The sequence below is a fragment of the Schistocerca serialis genome, chromosome 2, assembly GCF_023864345.2.
Source record: "Schistocerca serialis cubense isolate TAMUIC-IGC-003099 chromosome 2, iqSchSeri2.2, whole genome shotgun sequence".
Classification (NCBI taxonomy): domain Eukaryota; kingdom Metazoa; phylum Arthropoda; class Insecta; order Orthoptera; family Acrididae; genus Schistocerca; species Schistocerca serialis.
Window position 1 is genome coordinate 1,110,727,383 of NC_064639.1, and position 21,213 is coordinate 1,110,748,595.

The 21,213-nt window shown below is 44.9% G+C and overlaps 1 protein-coding gene across 1 annotated transcript in view; it reads left to right on the forward strand.

The window, feature by feature from the left end:
• The window catches only part of LOC126456649 (UTP--glucose-1-phosphate uridylyltransferase-like), a 254,398-nt gene that overhangs the window by 219,089 nt on the left and 14,096 nt on the right, over positions 1–21,213 (forward strand). The window lies entirely within an intron of this gene.

Sequence of the window (21,213 nt, forward strand, 5' to 3'; positions counted from 1 at the left end):
AGAATACTGTTCCACCTGTGGCGCGCAGGCACAGGCGCAACGGTGAAATTGCGTAGATGCACTCTGTCGAACTGCTAGCCTGCGGGGTTAAAATTCAGTTATCATATCGATAACATTAACAGTCGGAGGACGTGTCATTAGGCGTAAAATTTTATCTTTCTGAAGATAGAGACATTAACGGATCCCAAGCCTTGTCAAATAGAAAGCCAGAGTTACGATTAATAAGATTTTCTGCGAAGGATTCCTCAATAACTGAATCCCAAAAGTATTTCGTTGTGGCCAAGACTTCTGTGGCAGAATAATTCAGAAAATGTCCTATAAAAACCTGTTCTCTACTCGCTGCGGCGAAGGACGATCTTGGCTTGCGGAGGGCTGAACTCTACTGAACACCATGTCAGTGTGTCAAAACCTACATTGGTCAGACCACACGCACAGTTTATAAAAGCTATGTGGAACATTATCGCCTCACTCGCATTTTGCAGCCCAGTAAGTCAACAATTGCCGAACATCGTATGTCTACAAACATTCTATAGATTACTCTGCCATGAAAATTTTCATCACAACGAGATTCTTCTGGGATTCAGTTATTAAGGAATATGGGGAAGACCTTATTAATTGCGACGGCGTCTTGCTGTTTGATAAGGCTTGGGAGCCGGTGATTTTTGTGATATCATCAGAAAGACAAAATGTTAACCCTAATGACACAGCCTATGACAGTCAGTTTTATCATTATAAACGAATTTGAACTCAGTATTTCCCATGCGTCTGTGCTCTGTAGATGGGGAAATATTAGACAGAGGGTGCTAAACTTGACGGGAGGTATTTATGTAGTGAAAACTTACGCGCATGCACCACCGTGCCAATTTCCGATACAATGTCAGCAACGTGTCCCAGAATATGCCTCTGCGGTATGGGGCAAAGCTGGTACCATACTCATCGGAAAACGACAGAAAATACAGAACTGAGCACTTGCACTTGCTGTGCAGCTTCCGAGGCGCTGCCATACACAGGAGCTCCACTAGCTATCAGGCATCCCAACGCTTAGCGATCGCTTTAAACAGATTGCTCTCAAATTCTGTGTGTTGGCGCAGCAGTCTTAGAACAGACTAATCGCCAGTCTCGATATTCAGGTTCAGTAGCAACCTACGAATTGGTAGCCGGACCTGTTGAGAGTTTAAATGCACGCACTAAAAGAATTTGCGTGAAACTGATTGATACAAGAGCCCATCTGATAAGAACAAATAACAAGAAATCAGAGCAATAACTAGGCAAAGCACTTCGGATGCCTATACTACGAATAAACAAGACTAAAGTACTCTCGAGAAGTTAAGTGATGGATCAATCTCCAGTGTCAATTCACATCAAGAAAACTGAGTGGTTGTCAGCAGAAATGTCGGCATCATCACGCTGCAAGCTCGAAAACTGACGGAATAGACATATAGTGTTCTCACTGACGTGTTATTGGAGTCTCTTGTATTATAGACTGCTCGTAAGCAGACAAACCACCAGAATCACAAACTGCTGTTCTGTCAGTCATCTCAAAGCTTAAAATGTTTCAGTTATACATGTGAGGCAGTTTTCATGTGATTACATGAGTACTGATGATGATGAAGATGATGACAATGGCTGGCATTCAGTCTCCACGTGCATTGGAGACAGTGATTTCCTCTCTTATGTTGATACTCCATTGATCAAAATGGGAAGAATTACTGTGTCTTGTTTGAAGACATGAGCAGTGATAATGATGATGGCTGTCACTTCCAGCCCCCACACACATTGGAGACAGTAATTTCCTCTCTTATGTCGATACTCCATTGGTCAAAATGGAAAGAATTATTGTGTCTTGTTCGACAGACAAAATTTGGTAGAACAACGTTTATTTAACAAGAGAGAATACATATTCTTCGACACGTGTTTAATACAATGTGAGGTTGAATCATTTGAGACAGACAAATATTTCTTAAATAGTGAAATAACAATAACACTATTAGGGTGGTCAAATACCTGAACGAAAACAGTTTTTCTTGCAACAACGAATGAATGTCAATATTAGTAGTGGGGCAACATTCATACCACCCCACTCTGCATTGTTGCCAGATGTATCCAAGATGGCGACTATGACATCATCCAAGATGGCGGCGTGTAGACTTGGCAACAGCACATGACGTCATCCACGATGGTGGCTGTGACGTCATTCAAGATGGCGGATTATGGCGGCAAGCTTGAATTTTGGCAGGAAGAAGGTCACTTGGGCTACCTCCACTAACCTACGTTATCCAACCGCCACCTCTTCCTGTGAACTGGCGCCAAGTTTGAATACTAAGCTAAAAAAATGGCATGAAAGAAAGGACACTTGGCCTACCTCCGCTAACCAAAATCACCTGAACACCACCTCTTTCTAGGAACTGGTGTCAAGTTTGTATTTTGGCAGTACAGAAAGGTCACTCAGGATTTCTCTGCCAACCTAAGAAAATACAAAACACACGCTCTGACATGCCCCACAGCATACAGACCGGCAAACTATTCCTACATAACTCATGTATAATACTCTACACACACACTTGCTTATTGTAAACTGTCAAAAATAACGCACTGCACGGTCTACAGACATGTAAACCACTCGTAAATAATGGAATACATTTACGTCCACAGAGCCAAACTAGTCTTAAATTGTCACAATAATAATCCATCTAAAAGACTCTGCAAACATGTTTGCTAATTGTCAACTGTTGAAATCATGCACCAGTCTTTATTTAAACAATTAGAGGCAGCACCACCATCCAGTGTGTTTGCCATGAGGTCCATACTCTAACTGACCTAGTACACTAGACCACCACCAGAGGGCACTGTCGTCAAAGATGGCGGCCATGACATCAGGTGATGACTCATGTACTGTTATCCAAGATGGTGTCAAACAGTATGTTCACCACAAGGTCTGGACCTAGTACTTAGTACCACCACCATAGAGTGCTATCGTCCATTCCATGATATAACCCAAGATGGTGGGGGTAAATGAAAGGACGATGACTCTGCCTGTGCTGAATGTGAGTTTTTATTTTGCAGGCAGTGTCTCCACCATGAGATCTATACTCCAACTGACCTAGTACACAATACTGCCACCAGAGGGTGCTGTCATCCCTCCTATGACATAATCCAAGATGGCGGTCTGGGGTGGGGGAAAGAGGCGAAAAAACGACTCAGCCTGCGCTGGGCTGATGGGTAGAGTAAGGAAGAAGTGTACTCTATTTATTTGGCAACATTTTATTTAGGGATGGGGTATATTTATCACACTGACACAAAACACTCGCCCTGATGTGCTTGGGGTCATGATACACAGTCTGCAGACACGCAAACGACTCTTAATTTACCGAAATAATTTCAATACATACCTGCAAACTGCTCCTAAATAATGCAGTACACAGATGTGCAGACACAGAATCATCTCATAAACTGTCCAAATAACGCATAGCACAGTCTACAGGCCCAATCGCAAAATAATGCAATCAATGCATGCCACTGGACTGCACAGGAGGTTAAAGGCAGCCCTCATGAAGTGACGTGGCTGTCAGCTGTCAAACGACGCACAACTGCCCTCAAGCATGAGACAGAGACATCCCTTTCATACTTGACACCTGACAAGTTCCTATCGAAATTCGTGTTCACCTAGACACCGGTGCAGATGCACCTTGGGCGCATACAGCCGCGAGCCACCACCGGACGCAGGTCAAAGTTGCCTCCATTTTTTAGTGAACAGTCTATGTTATACCAATGTCACAGAACTCCAAGGTATGCTCACGGCTGTCTCATATGTGAGACACCTCCAGGCAGCACTTGTCTTTACCACTGATGACAAAATAGCACAGAGTGCTTTCCCCCTAATGGAACATGTAAGCTATGTCCAGTCATGCGTACCCACACCAGCATCGCTGACACTTCGCCCTGAAAGTCCATGTGGTGACTCGCCATCTAAAAGATTCTCAATGTTGCTCTTACATAACATGGCTTTGTAAAAAATAACAGCCAAGTCGACACCTCAGGAATTGTATAGTGTCCCAGAAATAGTTAACACTCGCTTTGTTGATGTCTCAGCTTGTATGCACGGAAATTATTGCCCTAACAGAACCTGTTTACGAAAATAGCGCCGAACGCAGTCTTCATCGCAGACCTGTCGTGGTACCCAGTCCATCACGTGCTACCTTTCCTGCTTTCAACATGCACAAACATTCCCTCCGCTGTGTAGAGGCTCCTATATCACAGCATAAAGGATGTGAATAAATCTAGCATTATGATTAGATCTTATCGAATTTACCTGCCGATTTACTGATAACGACATTATCGAAGTACCGTCAGCCTTTTTTCTTTCTGCAGATGAGACATTCACTGGCAATAAACTATTTCACACTGATCAACATATTGCAAAGGCAACTAAGCTAACAAAGTGCCATACATATCGTTAAACATAGAAAGAGTCTTACTTAGTTACACTGCTCCCCGACCAAGGACAGGAGCTTGAATATTAGTCTGCGAAACCGATCACCAACTCAGCAATATATCATCACCTACCGTGTCAATGTAGTAAACATACAATTCATATCCTCCACCATACAAAATCATCCCTTTTACATCATTCATATATATACTGCAAAGACGGACAGTACTGTATATATACTCCTCTCAGCACTAGGGCATCTACGACCTCAGCAAAGTCGCTCTCAGAACTGTTCTACTAATTTGGGATCGTTTCCCCTTGGCACAAACGCGTTATTGTTTCTGCTCCGAACCTGCTTCCTTGCTTGCTCGCTTTTCCACACACATCTACAGACGCAGGGATTACAAGAACACACTTATTTTCGCATGGGTCGCCATAATATTATACCATTTTCGCGGTACTTCTCGATATCAAGCACTAGACAGCGTCCTACCGATCTCTAGCGCAACATAATTCACAAGGTATAGACTGGAAATTATTTCTCTACAAACCCCAAACTTTAATGAGGTGCAGCATGCTGTAAACCACTGAGTAACTAGAAACAAATAGAGGTAATTGATATTTCCACTCTCGAATACCGATGTCGGTGTTGTAACGCTATTCAGTCATCTAGAGGATGGCAAAGTTAACTCAGATACAATCCTACACTCCAACAGGCCTCCGCATTCGGACGGCTGCTGCCGTTAACAGGAATCGTGAATCATTCCCACCACAGGCCATGCATACATGGATCATTCTAGAAAACCGGTCACATACATGTTTTATCATTATAATTGCAATTAAATGATATGATCGCAGTCTCAATTGAATGGCATTCGACAGTGAGCAAAGTATCGGAAATACACCCTGCTGTCGGCAGTGGTTCTAGAAATAGTAATATCACTACCTTTCTTATGACTTGACACACTCTTCCCTTTGCCATCACAGTACTCCAAGCCAAATCCATACCCTCCTTACGACTGGACATAATCATTTCCTTTCCACAAACACATACTTTATAAACCTGATGCTCAAATGCGAACATATGGCGCATCCCCTGCTACTAAATATAATACTTCGTCAATAGCTGATTGCCTACGATACAAAATAATACTGACCAAAAATCAACAATGGGTGGACATGTCTCTTAGGTTCTTCTTGCGAGTGCTACCACTGTGTTTTAGAAAGAGAGACATAATCGACCCGATCCCAACAACTACTGCGTGTTACTGTCACAAGCGATCTTGGTTCTACAGGTGCACGAAAGTATCCATGTTAAAAGCTATACCTGCTTTACGAGTCGAGGTACGGCATTACCTGTGAGTGAGGTGGTTTTTTTCCTGACAAATACTGTGACGGTGATCTAAGGAATGTGTATTATCAGATCACCACGTAGCCCACGATTCAACCTCATGATAAAATTACCGCATTTTGAAAATGATTCGGCTAAGGAACGTGGTATGTAAGCGGTATTTGTGACGCCCTCACACCGCCCCAGCTATAGTATTTGTAGTGCATTCTGTCTCGAGACCATATCAGGGGTTCCACAATATATCCATTGAGTTATAAACGATGACTGATTGAGAAATAACACAAACAGTAGTAGTAGATGATGTGCCGATTGAGGTCATAAGAAAATGTACACTAGCTGCCTAGATCTCTAGCGTTACGCTATCCGCTAGATATGATGCCCATGATTTGGAATCGGGTCATTCCATTCAAGCACATACCTGCGTTGGATCCTATTGACAATTCCTTTAATGATTTCAACCACTACTTAATCATATTTCTGGAACTCTCATATCGTGAAACGAGTTACCTGCTTTCGATAAATACAGACTTACCAAAGGAGACGTTGTACATGGTGGAGCCAATCTCGAGTAATCAGGAGTTGGATAATGCACACTGTTTTGTGAGGTGGAGTTTAGCTCACGCAAGTTATGTGGAAGGAGATTATAAGGTTCCTGTAAGTACAGATAACTTCGGAAGAGCGGATTTTAGCTTGTCGATAGGGTTGTTGTTGGTTTTTTGATGAAGATGACCTCGGTAGGGAGGATTTAGAGGCGAGCCCTAAGCAAAACGTCGATGCAGGGCAATTAAGGGGAAAATTACAGCATTTGCAGGGAGATGACAGAGTCATGTTAGAGGAATTGTTATTGACATTTATTCGGAGCAGAGGGTAGGTTACCGGCAACACCGATTACGAAGATCACATACCAACAGAAGATAATACACCAGTCTTTAGGAAACCATGTTGGATAGTACGTCATATGTAACGGCTGCTAGAGGAGTTTATAGAACAACTACAGGATGGAATCATAGAGCATAGCGATAGTCCATATTCAAGCAGTATAGTTCTCATACCTAAGAATGCACCGGCAGCTTTTCAGCGATTATTAGATGGGATTTTAAGGAGATTGAAACCAAAGACGTGTATGGTTTACCTAGATGACATGACAGTATTTTCGAAGGATGTACCAGAACATGTATCAAGTTTAAGAGAAGTCTTTAGAAGATTGCGGTCGGCACAGTTAACATTAGGTTTAGAAAAATGTAATTTTGCGCAGATGCATATCAAATATTTAGGTCATGTAACAAGGGGTGTGAACTGATCCTCAGTTAACAGAGGCAGTTCAAAATTTTCTGATACCACATACAACGAAGCAATTACAATCGTATGTTGGGTTATGTTCATATTATCGTAAATTTGTAGAAGATTCTGCTAAAATAGCTGAGCCGTTAACAAAGCCTTTAAAGAAAGGGGTGAAAATTCAGTGAATGGAGCAATGTCAGAAAGCTTTCGATGAATTAAAGATGAGATTAGTTTCTGCTCCGGTGTTGGTGTTTCTGAATTTTGAAGAAGACTTCATCTTATCATGTGACACTTCAAATGGCGCAGCAGGATGTGATTTGGGGCAAATGGTGAATGGACAAGAGCATCCGGTGGAGTATGCTTCTAGACAGTTAAATAGGGCAGAGCGGAATTATTCCACAATGGAAAAGGAGATGTTGGCTGTAATATATGGAGTAACGTATTTTCGTTGTTACCTTTATGGTAGGAAGTTTAAAGTCGTGACGGATCATGCAGCGTTGAGATGGTTACTGGGAATCAAGGATCTTTCTAGTCGATTAACATGGTGGGCTCTAAAATTAAGTGAAGTAGACATTGAAGTAATTCATAAGCCAGGGAAGAAACATGGGAATGAAAATGCATTAAGTCGCAAGTTAAGACACATTAGAAGTAATGGGTAAGAGTGTTGCGTAATGGCAAAGGGCACTAACAGAGGATGAGGAGTGCCAGGGTTTTAGAACTCAACCACATTTCATTGTGGAGGGAAATTTGTTGTGTAGAGATACCAGGTGCGGACCACGGGTAATGGTTCCAAAGAGTTTGACAGAGGAAGCAGGCCCATGATCATGTGCTCTCAGGGCATGGTGGTCGTCGAGCTACAGGAAGACGAGTAGCAGAACGATTTTGGTGGCGCACTTGGGGAAGGGATGTGGAACAATTCATAGCAAACTGTGTGCCATGTGCACAGTGAGCAGATGTGACATGCACAAGAATTCCATTGCAACAGTTACCAGAGGCTTCAAAACCATTTGAGTTTATTGGGCTAGATATTTGCGGGCCATGTAACAAAACACCGGCAGGGAATCATTAAGTTTCAACTATAGCTAATCACTTTTCGCGGTTTCTAGCCATGGTCGCAATACCAGACCAACAGGCAAGTACGGCAGCACAAGATTTAGTCAATAACTGGTTATTGAAGTTTGGGGTGCCTGATACCATAATTACAGATCAGGGAACGAACTTCATATCCGAATTAATGTCACAGTTGTGTCGTTTATTGAGAATTAAAAAAATATGGACCAGTCCATTTCATCCACAGGCCAATGAGAGAACGGAATCAGTACATAGGACAATTTAGAAAATGCTAAGTTACTATGTGACTGGAAACCATGATAACTGGGTTGTTTATCTTCCATACGTGGCATCGAGTTATAACACTAAAATACATTCAGGGTTGGAATGTCACCGTTCGAGGTGGTCTATGGAAGAATGATGCCATCGCCACTTGACGTTCTACGTCCGAAATAAGGAGATAATAGGCACAGTCAGGGAATTTGCATGAACAATACTGGAAGTCTGGAAGAGAGTACAGAAGGCCAATACGAAAGTGTTCGAGAGGCTGGAAGAACCGAATAAGCGGTTGGGACCTTTACCACAGTACAGGGTAAGTCAATGAGTGTTAATCACAAATCCATATACACTTAAGGAAAAGACGAAAAAATTCTTGTCAAAGTACCACGAACCATACCGGGTCATGGAGATGACTTCGCCTGTGAATGTTAAAGTGCAGGCTGTATTCCGCCTCTGGGGACACAACACTGGGGCAGGACGGAACGGTAGCCTGGAACTTCGAGATCGCACGGTCTGCCTGAAGGAGGACAGCGGTCTGCAGCGGGTCCAGGAAGTCCCGGTTCCACTCGAGTCTATAGGTGACATCCGCTTCCCACATGGTGTACTGGGGTACGGGCGAGGCACACGCTGCAGGAGGTGCAGCAGTGCTGCGGCAGTGCAAGAGATGGCGACGGGTGTTGTCATCCGGCAAGCACCACTAGCGGCAAGTTGCAGCACAGCATCCAGGAGGGCGCGGTCCTGTCCTGGGAGCAGCGGCGGCCCGAAGGCCACGGGTGATCAGTACACCCACGGTCGGACAGAGCAGGCCAAATGGGGTGGAGGGCAGCGAGGACCAGGGACTGTAGCAGTCTCCGGCATCACAGGCAGCAGCGCGGCGCAAGTCGCAACGCATCGGCGGGCGGCAACTGGGAGAGCACGGCTGACTTCCAGCAGGGTGGCCTTGATGACGGCAGCAGTGACGTCGGCATACCAGAAGTCTGCTGAGCCGGCTGGACTCAGGACAGCACTTGGGTGATGCGCCGACACTACGCTTCACCCATCGAGTACTGTAAATTATCAGAATAAATAAATGTTATCGAACACAACTGCATCACCCTGCGCTGCCCCTTGACACTCTTGAACATGCTCGGCCTCCTGACAAAATACGGCGCGGTGGGTCCTGGCTTCAGCTTGGCCACCTGGAGTCCCGGGTTCGACTCCCCGACCCCGTAACAAAGTTATTGTTCCTTAAAGGCAAATTAGAATGAGGCAGTGGTCGATGGTGATCGATAGCTTTGGGCTGGCAACGGCTTGTCTGGTCATGGAATATAATGGAGTGATGAATTTCAGAGACTGGAGCTTCAGTTAGAACTGGCAGGCTAGGCTTAAATACAGCCACATGGTTTGAGGCGCCATGTCATGGATTGCGCGACCCCTCCCGCCAGAGGTTAAAGTCCTCTCTCAGGCATGGATGTGTGTGTTGTTCTTAGCATAAGTTAGTTTAAGTAGAGTGTAAGTCTAGGGACCGATGACTTTAGCAGTTTGGTCCCTTGGGAATTCACACACATTTGAGCTTAAATACATGTTGGGTAGAAAGTTATTTGTCCAGTTCCCAGGTGAGCACATGACTGCTGTAGATTGGTAGTCCGGTGATCGTGGCAGACCTGGGCGATGTTGGTGTTGTGGTACCACGCGGAGCTTTATGTAGACACAAAGTTTTAATCTGTAAGGAAGTTTCATATCAGTGCACAATCCGCCGCAGTGTGAAAATCTCATACTGGAAAAGTGTGTGCTGCAAAAAAAATCTGGTTGCTGCAACATCGTTGTACTCTGTGGCAAGATATGCCACAAATGGCCGAAAATGGGTACTACTCCATTTCACTTTTGAGTTCCACCAGTTATAGGAGCGTCAAGTAGAACTAATTGTTTAACATTAACAACAGGGCAAAAATTGTTCTTATGTTAGTTCTGTCATACTTTATCCAAATGTATTTTCATCATTATTATGTTAAGAATTATTATTGGAGCCTTAGAATGTCTAAACCAAACATCACTATGACAAATTTCAGCGTTTTCATCTATTAGACACGTAGTATCAATAATTAGGTCACTAATTGTCACAGCGGGAAGACTGGGACGTCCACATCTTATGAGAAGCGCTGACGTCCAACACCTTGTCATCTAATCGTGACTTTACTGAGTTGCCCAAGCACAACTCACGCCCCTTCCTCACAGCTTTACTTTTGCCAATACCTTGTTTCCTATCTTCCTAACTTCACGGAAGGTCCCGAGTTCGAGTCTCGGTCGGGCACACAGTTTTAATCTGCCAATAAGTTTCAGCACCCACGTTGTGACCCAACGACATCGCCAGTTGCAATTACAGTGGGCACAACATCATCGAGATTGGACTATAGATTAATTGAAACGTCTCGTCTGGTGGGAATGAACAGGTTTCTTGTTACACCAGGTGGTGACTGTGCCTGGATACGTTATCATCCAGGAGAACGACTGTTTTAGCTTGCACTGAACCATGGATTTTGGCCGGTGGGTGCGTTCACCTTCTACGTGGACCTACCGTTGTTATCGAAGGCACCACGACAGCTAAGCACTATACGTACATTACTACGGACCACCTGCGTCCTCTCATGCTTGATGTGTTTTCCCACAGGGTGTTCGGAAATTCCCATTACAAACTTCTAGGACTTACAAACTTCTAGGACTTATAGAGGGAATGAATACATAATATCTTGAATAGGAACCCACGTCCGGAAACGTACCGTTTCACTTCAGATATTTTCCTGATCCACTTCTGCTTGAGGAACTGAATTAGGTGTAACACAGTACAATTATTAGGTAACAATTCGAAAGGAAATTTAGCGAAATATCTATCACTTAAGCGCATTTGTCTGTATTTTATATTACTCCAAAACTAAAAAGAGCCCAGCATACTATACGTACAGAACAGTACCAACGCATTACAACAGCAGTTCGATGTGGCGACCACCAACGTTGTTACAGTCATTTTACCTACGAAGCATGTTCTGGACACACTCTCCATTTCTAGTGCTGCAGCCAGAATTCGTGCCAGCAGATCTTCCTTTGGCTTTACAACAGAAGTCTCGTAAATTAAACTTTGCATACGACCCCACAAAAAGTAGTCCATAGGAGTTAAATCCGGCGAACGCCGCGGCCACGCGGATAGACCACCTCGGCCTATCCATCTTTCACCATATCGTCTGTCGAGATGTCTCCGAACAGAACGTGAGATGTGAGGTAGTGTACCAGCATGCTGAAACCGCATTTCCCAGCGGACATTCAATTACGCTTCCAAGGACGGATCCAATACGTTTTGTAGGAAGATCAAGTATGCAGGACCAGTTAGCTTGAGGGGAAGGAGATATGGCCCAATCACACGACCGTCCAGAACACCTGCCCACACGTTAATGCCAAAACGGTGCTGAAATCCTGAACATGCGTTCACGATGGTTTTCGTCTGCTGAGACATGGCTGTTTCGCGAATTCAGAACACAGTCCCCAGTGGACTTACATTCATCCGTGAACGGAACTCGACATGGGATCAGAGAAGTGTCGATGCAGAGGTGCAGGAGTCGCATGCAGCTGTCAACGCCTTGTGGAAAATCGGCTGCAGCCTTAGCGTGTACTCTTTGTAAGAGGTACGGATGTAATTGTTGCTCACGCACGATGTCTCAGACGATACTGCGACTAACACCCATTGCACGCGCAACTGTTCGAATAGTCGTTGACAGGTTTTGTTCAACGCGAGGGGGAACAGGTTCGATTCCCGGCAGGGGACTGGGTGTTGTTTGTCCTTCATCATCATTTTCATCATCATTGACACGCAAGTCGCCGAAGTGGCGTCAACTAAAAAGACTCGCAATATGACGGCCGAACCCCGAAGGGGATATCCCGGCCAATAAATGCCATACGATCATTTCATTTTCGTTTCAATGCGATGTCGTACATCTTCTTCAAATTCGCGCGTGCGTCATTGCCGTGGAGCACCACATTCCTGCCTCCTCACGGTGAAGGTACCTGTTTCTCGAAGCTGCTGCGTAACTTAGGCAAAAAATTTGTGTGATGGCGTGCTGCGTTGATGAAAACGTGCAGGATACAGCCCACTAACAGCTCTTCCATTACCTCGAGCTTCACTGCACGCAAAAAGCATGTCCGTGAATTCCGAAAACGTGTACCGAACTATGTTTACTGTATCGGAGACGCACAGAAATTGAAAAGCTCTCGCTCGATGGCAGACGCAGAGTGACATCAGGTGACCGTTTGACGTACCACACGTCATCCTGTCTACCCTAATGCATCTCAGGACAAACAACTCTGAGACTTTTCTCTTTCCCTTTGCTGAGGTGGACACGTTGCACATCTGAACTGAAACCGCTGTAGAACGGAAACGGTACGTTTCCGGACATGGGTTCCTATTCAAAATATTATGTAATCACACTCCTTTACAGGTTCTAGAAGTTTGCAATGGGAATTTCCGAAACACTGTATAACAATCTAGATCATATAAGGTTGCTGAAGGCTAGAAGATACCAGAAGTAGTTTGGAACAAGTGAAAACTGCTTTCATCCATGAAAGAGCTCTACTGCTGTGTGATATTGATTTGTAACATATGAAGAAATTTCTGAAAGTGTACGCTTAGAGTGCAACCATTGTATGGAAGCGTTACGTGGATCATCGGTTATCCAGAGATTGAGAAACTGGAAGTGTTATGAATGTTGTGGTATCAAAGAATGTTCGAAATTAATTGGACAGATAATGCACAAAATTAAGGAATACTACGAAGGCTTGGTGAGGAAAGGGATGTTGGGAAGATCTTTACCAGAAGAAGCAACAAGTTAGTGGGACATTTGCTAGGGCATCCACGAATAGTTATTTTGGCAGTGGACTTGGCAATTGAGAGACAGAAAAATGGGAGGAGACAGAAACTGGAATATGCGAAACAGATTATAGAGAATGTTGTGTGTGCTAGATACGTAGGCATGAAAAGATTAGCACAAGGTAAGAAGAGAAGGAGTACAACACAAAACCAGTCGAAAGAACGATGGTTCCCGAACTTGGTTCCTACGTATCCTAGGATGTAGAAAAAAAATTATTGTGAAGGTAAGACACTTCTGGCACGCTTAGGAGCGAGATGAGAAAATAAAGGCAGTGAGAAGGAAAAAGACGTAATCGAATACATAGTTACACATTCATCCATTTTCCTATCAAATATAAGACTGTGATAAACAGGTAGTGTGCAACTCCAGATAATCAGCTAGTTAAATAACAAGTTCCTTGTCTGCTACGGTCATCCTATTTAACATCCTTGTTACAGTCATAAAGTCGTTGAAGAGACTCTTATATTCGAAACATTTATTGAGATTAAAAAAAAAATTGTGAAAAAATATAAGTTAAAGATCTTTTGCTGTCTCACATTGCTTTCAAATATGCATACGTTTGAATGCAGTCTCACATTGCTTTCAAATATGCATATGTTTGAATGCAGATTTTTTAAAGCATGAATGGTAACTTCTGGTTTTCTCGTTATAACTCCCTTCTGGTCCAGTAACACAGTATCCTCACTAGTGCTAAATATCAAACGCAGTAGCCACCAACGATAAAAAATTTACGTTGAGCCGTAGGTACGGAATGAAACCTGCTGCCTCGATTCGTTTTCGTATTCAACGCCATGATTTATGGAAATTGCTGCAATTTGCTTGAAATTCGCCACAGTTTAGTAAGGAAAGTCCAATGGTCCATCGACAGCAATGTAAATTTTATTTGTGTTTCGTTCATTCATTGCGGACAACTACCGGTTTATGCCTTCTGTCTCAAATTTACGAGAAAATCGTGTGCAAAGAGGAGTTTCGCAGCGTTTTCAGAATCTCACTTTTTCTCTCACACTCCCTCTTTATTCCTCGTTTAAAGTATACGCATTTAAGCGGAATAGTTTTAACCTCATGTGAAAAATCCGTTATTTGTGATCCAGCTTGTTACAGCAACGTTGCTGTTTATAACAGAATTACATTTCAGTACTGTAATTACTCTTTACAGTTTCAGTTACATAAAGAAGTAGTGTTGCGTGGATATGACAATGCAATTTGGAACACATATTATAATGCAAAAGAAAAATGAAAATTGTATAGATTCATTTGTAAATGGGCAATTAATGCTTACAAATAGAAGTTAATTTCGTTAAAAATCATACAAATTGTCTTTTTTTCAGATCGCTGAGCAGATGGTTGTTGTAAATGCAATGGTCTTCACCTATCAAGGAATTTGCCTCTGCGGAAGCTAAATAGGAACACATCCGCGAAAAGAAATGTTCCGTATTGATCTGTGTCCACTGCACACATTGGGGCACCCACTGAGAACAATCGTTTTGCACACGTATCAGCTTCGTGAACTCCGTCGTGGCCAAAATTCGACGATATTATACTTCCAATGGCTAATACAAGCTGAGACTGTTGTCTTCTTCGAGAGCATAACCGTAAAAATCGATATCAGGGGTAGTCCTTCGTGGTCCTTGGTAGTATATTCTGAATGAATCTCAGGTCAGAATATGATACCACAGTCCGTGGACAACTAAAGGATGAATGATAATATCTGTCTGAATTAGAATTGCCTCCAATCTTCTACTACCCATCACAGTTCGAACGGAACATGTTACTCATTCAGACAAGATGGTTATCATAGCTGTATTCTTCCACTCTTTCTGCTCTAAAAAGGAATGATTTTTTACGTTTGGGCATCAACAACTTAGTTGACACATGTTATCTCTTTACTGCCAGTACCTCGTCTCCTACCTTCCAAACTTTACAGAAGCTCTCCTGCGAACCATGCAGAACTAGCACTCCTGAAAGAAAAGATATTGCGGAGACATGGCTTAGCCACAGCATCGGGGTTCTCCGCAATATACTTTCTTTCAGGAGTGCTAGTTCTGCATGGTTCGCAGGAGAGCTTCTGCAAAGTTTGCAAGGTAGGAGACGAGGTACTGACAGAAGTAAAGCTGTGAGGACGGGGCATGAGTCGTGCTTGGGTAGCTCAGTTGGTAGAGCAATTGCGCGCGAAAGGCAATGGTCCCGAGTTCGAGTCTCGGTCCGGCACACAGTTTTAATCTGCCAGGAAGTTTCATATCAGCGCACACTCCGCTGCAGAGAGAAAAATCTCATTCATGTTCATGGGTTGTTGATAGTCTAACGCGCCCCCCCCCCCCTCCCCAACCATACAATTGATGAACTCTGGCACAGACCAGAAGCAAAATGGAATGACATACCCATATCTCTCATCTAAGATCAGTTCTACTTGATGCTCAGCCAGGCTAGAGCCATTGCTGCTAGCCAATGTGACAGCTCTGTGCATTAAATTTCTCAACTTGTATACTCCCAAATAAATTAAAAGGTTAATCAAGTATTTACCCTACTACAGTGTATACGCACAAAAACTAAAATTTCGTTATTTGATAACCTTGCTGGCGTTGCTGTTTTAATGGTCACGCCACGAGATGCCCGCTGACAGAGGAGTGAGAGGCACAATAAGAAAAAATGCCCTGTGCGCATGTGCAACACCAGTGTAGGAAAACTTCAGCTATAATATTGTTAATGTCGTAGGCGGGCAATGTTGATAGTTCAGACTGTAGATCTCGTGCCAGCTGGCATGCCTACAAGCTGCTGTGACTTACCGTGGCGCGTCTTAATAGACGTTGGTAAGCCAAAACGTTATGACTACTTGATCAGCGCCGGCCGGTGTGGCCGTGCGGTTCTAGGCGCTTCAGTTTGGAACCGCGTGACCGCTACGGTCGCAGGTTCGAATCCTGCCTCGGGCATGGATGTGTGTGATGTCCTTAGGTTAGTTAGGTTTAAGTAGTTCTAAGTTCTAGGGGACTGATGACCACAGATGTTAAGTCCCATAGTGCTCAGAGCCATTTTGAACTTGATCAGCAACATGTTGGGCCACCTTTGGAAAGCAGTACAGCAGCGGTTCTGTGTGACATGGATTTGAAAAGTCATTGGTAGGTCCTGAGAAGTATGTGACACCGGATGTCTAGGCAGAAGTCAAGCGATTCCCGTAAATTACAAGACGGTAGTGTGTGTATACGGGGCTGCCGTCCGATAACATCCCTGTTGTGCTCCTTTGGCCTAAGAAAAGGCGAATCTGGTGGATAAGGCATCATAGTGAGTGCACTACCATACTCTTCAAACCACTCTCGCACGGACAGTTATCATACTGGAAGATGAAATCGCTGTCTGGGGAGATATGAAGCATGATAAAATGCAATTGGTCAACATTAATGTTCATGTAATCCACATCTGTCCTGGTGCGTTCGATTACTACCGAGGTGAATTTCTGCTTTAGCATGATACTGCTCCCAACGACCCGTGTCCATGATGCAGCGCCTGTTGCTAGTAGCCAAGCCCTTTGCCTGGATGACGTAATAGAAAACGTCATTCATCCGACAAGGTGACACATTTCCGTTGATACACGGTCCAATCACGATAATGGGTGCCCACTGTAATCGTAATTGTTAATACCACTGGGTCAGTTTGGAAACACGTAAGGGACGTTTGCTGTGGAGCTTGATATTGAACACTGTGCGCTAAAAAGTGTGCTCTGAAAAAATTCTGCCCGCACTAGAATCGTACTCTGTCATCAGACCTACCAGAGATCACAGAATATCATGCTTTACATAGTCGACAAGCCCCAGGCACTCACGTTCTGTGATGAGGCGTGTGTCCGACCCATTGTCGTCTACTGATGTTTTCACTGTCCTTCCACTCTTTCCGTAGATGCTCACGACAAAAGCACCCGAACTTCTGATAGCTGCCTTGTGTCAAAGTCGTCTGTACCTATAAACTTCCCCATTTATTGCCGGCCGGTGTGCTCGAGCGGTTCTAGGTGCTTCACTCCGGAACCGCGCTGCTGCTACGCTCGCTGGTTCGAATCCTGCCTCGGGCATGGATGTGTGTGATGTCCTTAGGTTAGTTAGGTTTAAGTAGTTCTAAGTCTAGGGGACTGATGACCTCAGGTGTTAAGTCCCATAGTGTTTAGAGCCATTTGAACCATTTTGAACCCCGTTTGTTGTCCGTATCGTCTTTGGCATGAACAACCATTTGTGTTTGCTTCGCTTATACACTGAGTGACAAAAGAATGAAGCGTCAGAAGGGGAAGAAGAAACGAAATGAAACTTCACTGGCTGATATGGTATGTGATGACATTTCAGTGGTACAGTATTGAGTCAAATATAGAAAGAACTTGGCACCATACATCAGTAAGATGTCGCACCCCCTCTGGCCTGGACGCAGGCACTGAGTCGGTTATGAAGGGAGTCGTACAGCAGTTGTATTCTCTCCCTGGGCAAGTTGGCTCACGACTGTTGTAACTAGTCCTTGATTTCCTAGATACTGCCACTGTGACGTAGCTGACGTCCGAGCCGGGCCCACACGTGTTCTATTGAGGACAGATCTGGGGATTTTGCTGAACGTGGGAATACTTCAACATCACTCAGATAAATGTTTTTGAAACTTTTTACGGTGATTCTATTGGAAAGTCATCGGCTACAATAATTTTAAAATTTTTTGAAATGAAACAGTCCCAACCACTTAAAGATGTTTATTTATTTACTGGTGACCGTTTTCGACCACTGTTCTGTACATCGTCCATGGGAGACTGCTGAAGATAGCGAGGAGCAGGTGCCACTCTCGGAGCAATATGCCAGAACAGTGGTCGAAACCGGTCATCATTAAATTAATAAACTTCTTTATGCGGTTGGGATTGTTTTATTATGAAAAATATAATGAGAATGGTTAATAGCGACTCATGACGTTTGTGGACAAGCATTGTCCTACTGAAAAATGGCAGCACGATTCTGTGCAAGAGAGGTAACACGTGAGGATGGAGTATGTACGTGACATGGTGCCGTCAGAATTACGTCACTACCCGCCGTGACCCCAAGCCGTGTCCGATGACTCTCCACACCACGACGCTGGGACTAATACCTCTGTGCCGCTCTAAAACATTGGAAGAACGGGACGATTTCCAAGGTCACCACCATACTTGCCAACGATAGTCATCTGGAGTAGTGCAGAACCATGATTCCTCGCTGAACACAGCGCAACGCCATTCAATCGCAGTTCACGCTTAGAGTCATGGCACCTCTCCAAATACAGTCGATGTTAGCAGCAGCCTGTACATGCGGCCGTAATTCTCTAGACCGGCTGTTGCTAGTCTCAACCCAATTGTATGGGGGGATACAAAATGTTGCAGGGAGTCCATTACTTGTTCTCGGATGGCAAACCCAGATGTGAAGGAGTTAGAACGCGCCTGGTGGACAATACTACTTGTCTCCCTTCTGGAGGTCAAACGTGGTCAACCACAAACTTGACGACGTCTACGACGTCTATGTATTCCCTCACATTCGAATGTAGTCCAACATCGGACCACTGTCACATGTGAATGGCGCAAAAATCTGGATATTGGATGACTCGATCAGCCAACCAAATGGAGATCCATAACTGTCCTGTTCTGATAATGCTGTCTCACACGAATATGTGGCATCTCCGTGTCCTTCATAGTGGTCACTCAAAATCTGAAGCTGTTCACGTCCCTCATATACCCTAGACCTGAGAACAACACTGAATATGAATAAGACTCATGCTCTCTGGCTGTGACAGAGGACAGCAACCGTGATCATTCACATGCCCGGCGATGCTGAGTACGTATAAACAGTTACAATGACATATGAACATGTCTTCTCTGTTCTTCACTTTTTTTGACAGGCAGTGTACTTTCTTTACCTGGCCACGTGCCTGCAATCAGACACCATTCTATCTCGCGGCGGTCACTTGTCATAATGTTTCGCTCATCATTGTGTAGTGCTTCAGCAGACGGTGGATTTTCGAACTCCTTTATTTTTCCTATGCGTACTGTATATTCAGCCATAATCCATGGTTTCGTAATTGATTAAATACACTCCTGGAAATGGAAAAAAGAACACATTGACACAGGTGTGTCAGACCCACCATACTTGCTCCGGACACTGCGAGAGGGCTGTACAAGCAATGATCACACGCACGGCACAGCGGACACACTAGGAACCGCGGTGTTGGCCGTCGAATGGCGCTAGCTGCGCAGCATTTGTGCACCGCCGCCGTCAGTGTCAGCCAGTTTGCCGTGGATACGGAGCTCCATCGCAGTCTTTAACACTGGTAGCATGCTGCGACAGCGTGGACGTGAACCGTATGTGCAGTTGACGGACTTTGAGCGAGGGCGTATAGTGGGCATGCTGGAGGCCGGGTGGACGTACCGCCGAATTGCTCAACACGTGGGGCGTGAGGTCTCCACAGTACATCGATGTTGTCGCCAGTGGTCGGCGGAAGGTGCACGTGCCCGTCGACCTGGGACCGGACCGCAGCAACGCACGGATGCACGCCAAGACCGTAGGATCCTACGCAGTGCCGTAGGGGACCGCACCGCCACTTCCCAGCAAATTAGGGACACTGTTGCTCCTGGGGTATCGGCGAGGACCATTCGCAACCGTCTCCATGAAGCTGGGCTACTGTCCCGCACACCGTTAGGCCGTCTTCCGCTCACGCCCCAACATCGTGCAGCCCGCCTCCAGTGGTGTCGCGACAGGCGTGAATGGAGGGACGAATGGAGACGTGTCGTCTTCAGCGATGAGAGTCGCTTCTGCCTTGGTGCCAATGATGGTCGTATGCGTGTTTGGCGCCGTGCAGGTGAGCGCCACAATCAGGACTGCATACGACCGAGGCACACAGGGCCAACACCCGGCATCATGGTGTGGGGAGCGATCTCCTACACTGGCCGTACACCACTGGTGATCGTCGAGGGGACACTGAATAGTGCACGGTACATCCAAACCGTCATCGAACCCATCGTTCTACCATTCCTAGACCGGCAAGGGAACTTGCTGTTCCAACAGGACAATGCACGTCCGCATGTATCCCGTGCCACCCAACGTGCTCTAGAAGGTGTAAGTCAACTACCCTGGCCAGCAAGATCTCCGGATCTGTCCCCCATTGAGCATGTTTGGGACTGGATGAAGCGTCGTCTCACGCGGTCTGCACGTCCAGCACGAACGCTGGTCCAACTGAGGCGCCAGGTGGAAATGGCATGGCAAGCCGTTCCACAGGACTACATCCAGCATCTCTACGATCGTCTCCATGGGAGAATAGCAGCCTGCATTGCTGCGAAAGGTGGATATACACTGTACTAGTGCCGACATTGTGCATGCTCTGTTGCCTGTGTCTATGTGCCTGTGGTTCTGTCAGTGTGATCATGTGATGTATCTGACCCCAGGAATGTGTCAATAAAGTTTCCCCTTCCTGGGACAATGAATTCACGGTGTTCTTATTTCAATTTCCAGGAGTGTAATCTGTGTTGTGCTCCTGAACAACAATGCTGTTGATAACATCTAGTCCTGTACTAGCATATACGAAGGTTGGAACTTTAATAGTGGCAAGTATTTATTTACAGCTCGTACAAAATAGATACGTGTTTCAAAGTTGTACTGACCTTCAAAGTAGTCACCAGCATTGTGTATAACCCGTTACCAGCGATGTGGAAGTCGTAGGATACTCTTAGAAGTGCCAGTTGTGTTGACAGTTCTAGCGGCGCGGTCTATTGTCCGACGAATTTGTAGCGTTTCTGAAGCGAATGACGTGAAGTGTTTCCTTCAGTTTAGAAATCGAGTTGAACTCAAGAGGGCTTAAGTCAGGGGACTGCAGTAGGTGGTATAGCACTTAGGAGCCCCATCAGTCAAACAAATCAGTAACAGCCTGCAGTGTACGTGCTTGAGCATTGTCCTGCAAAA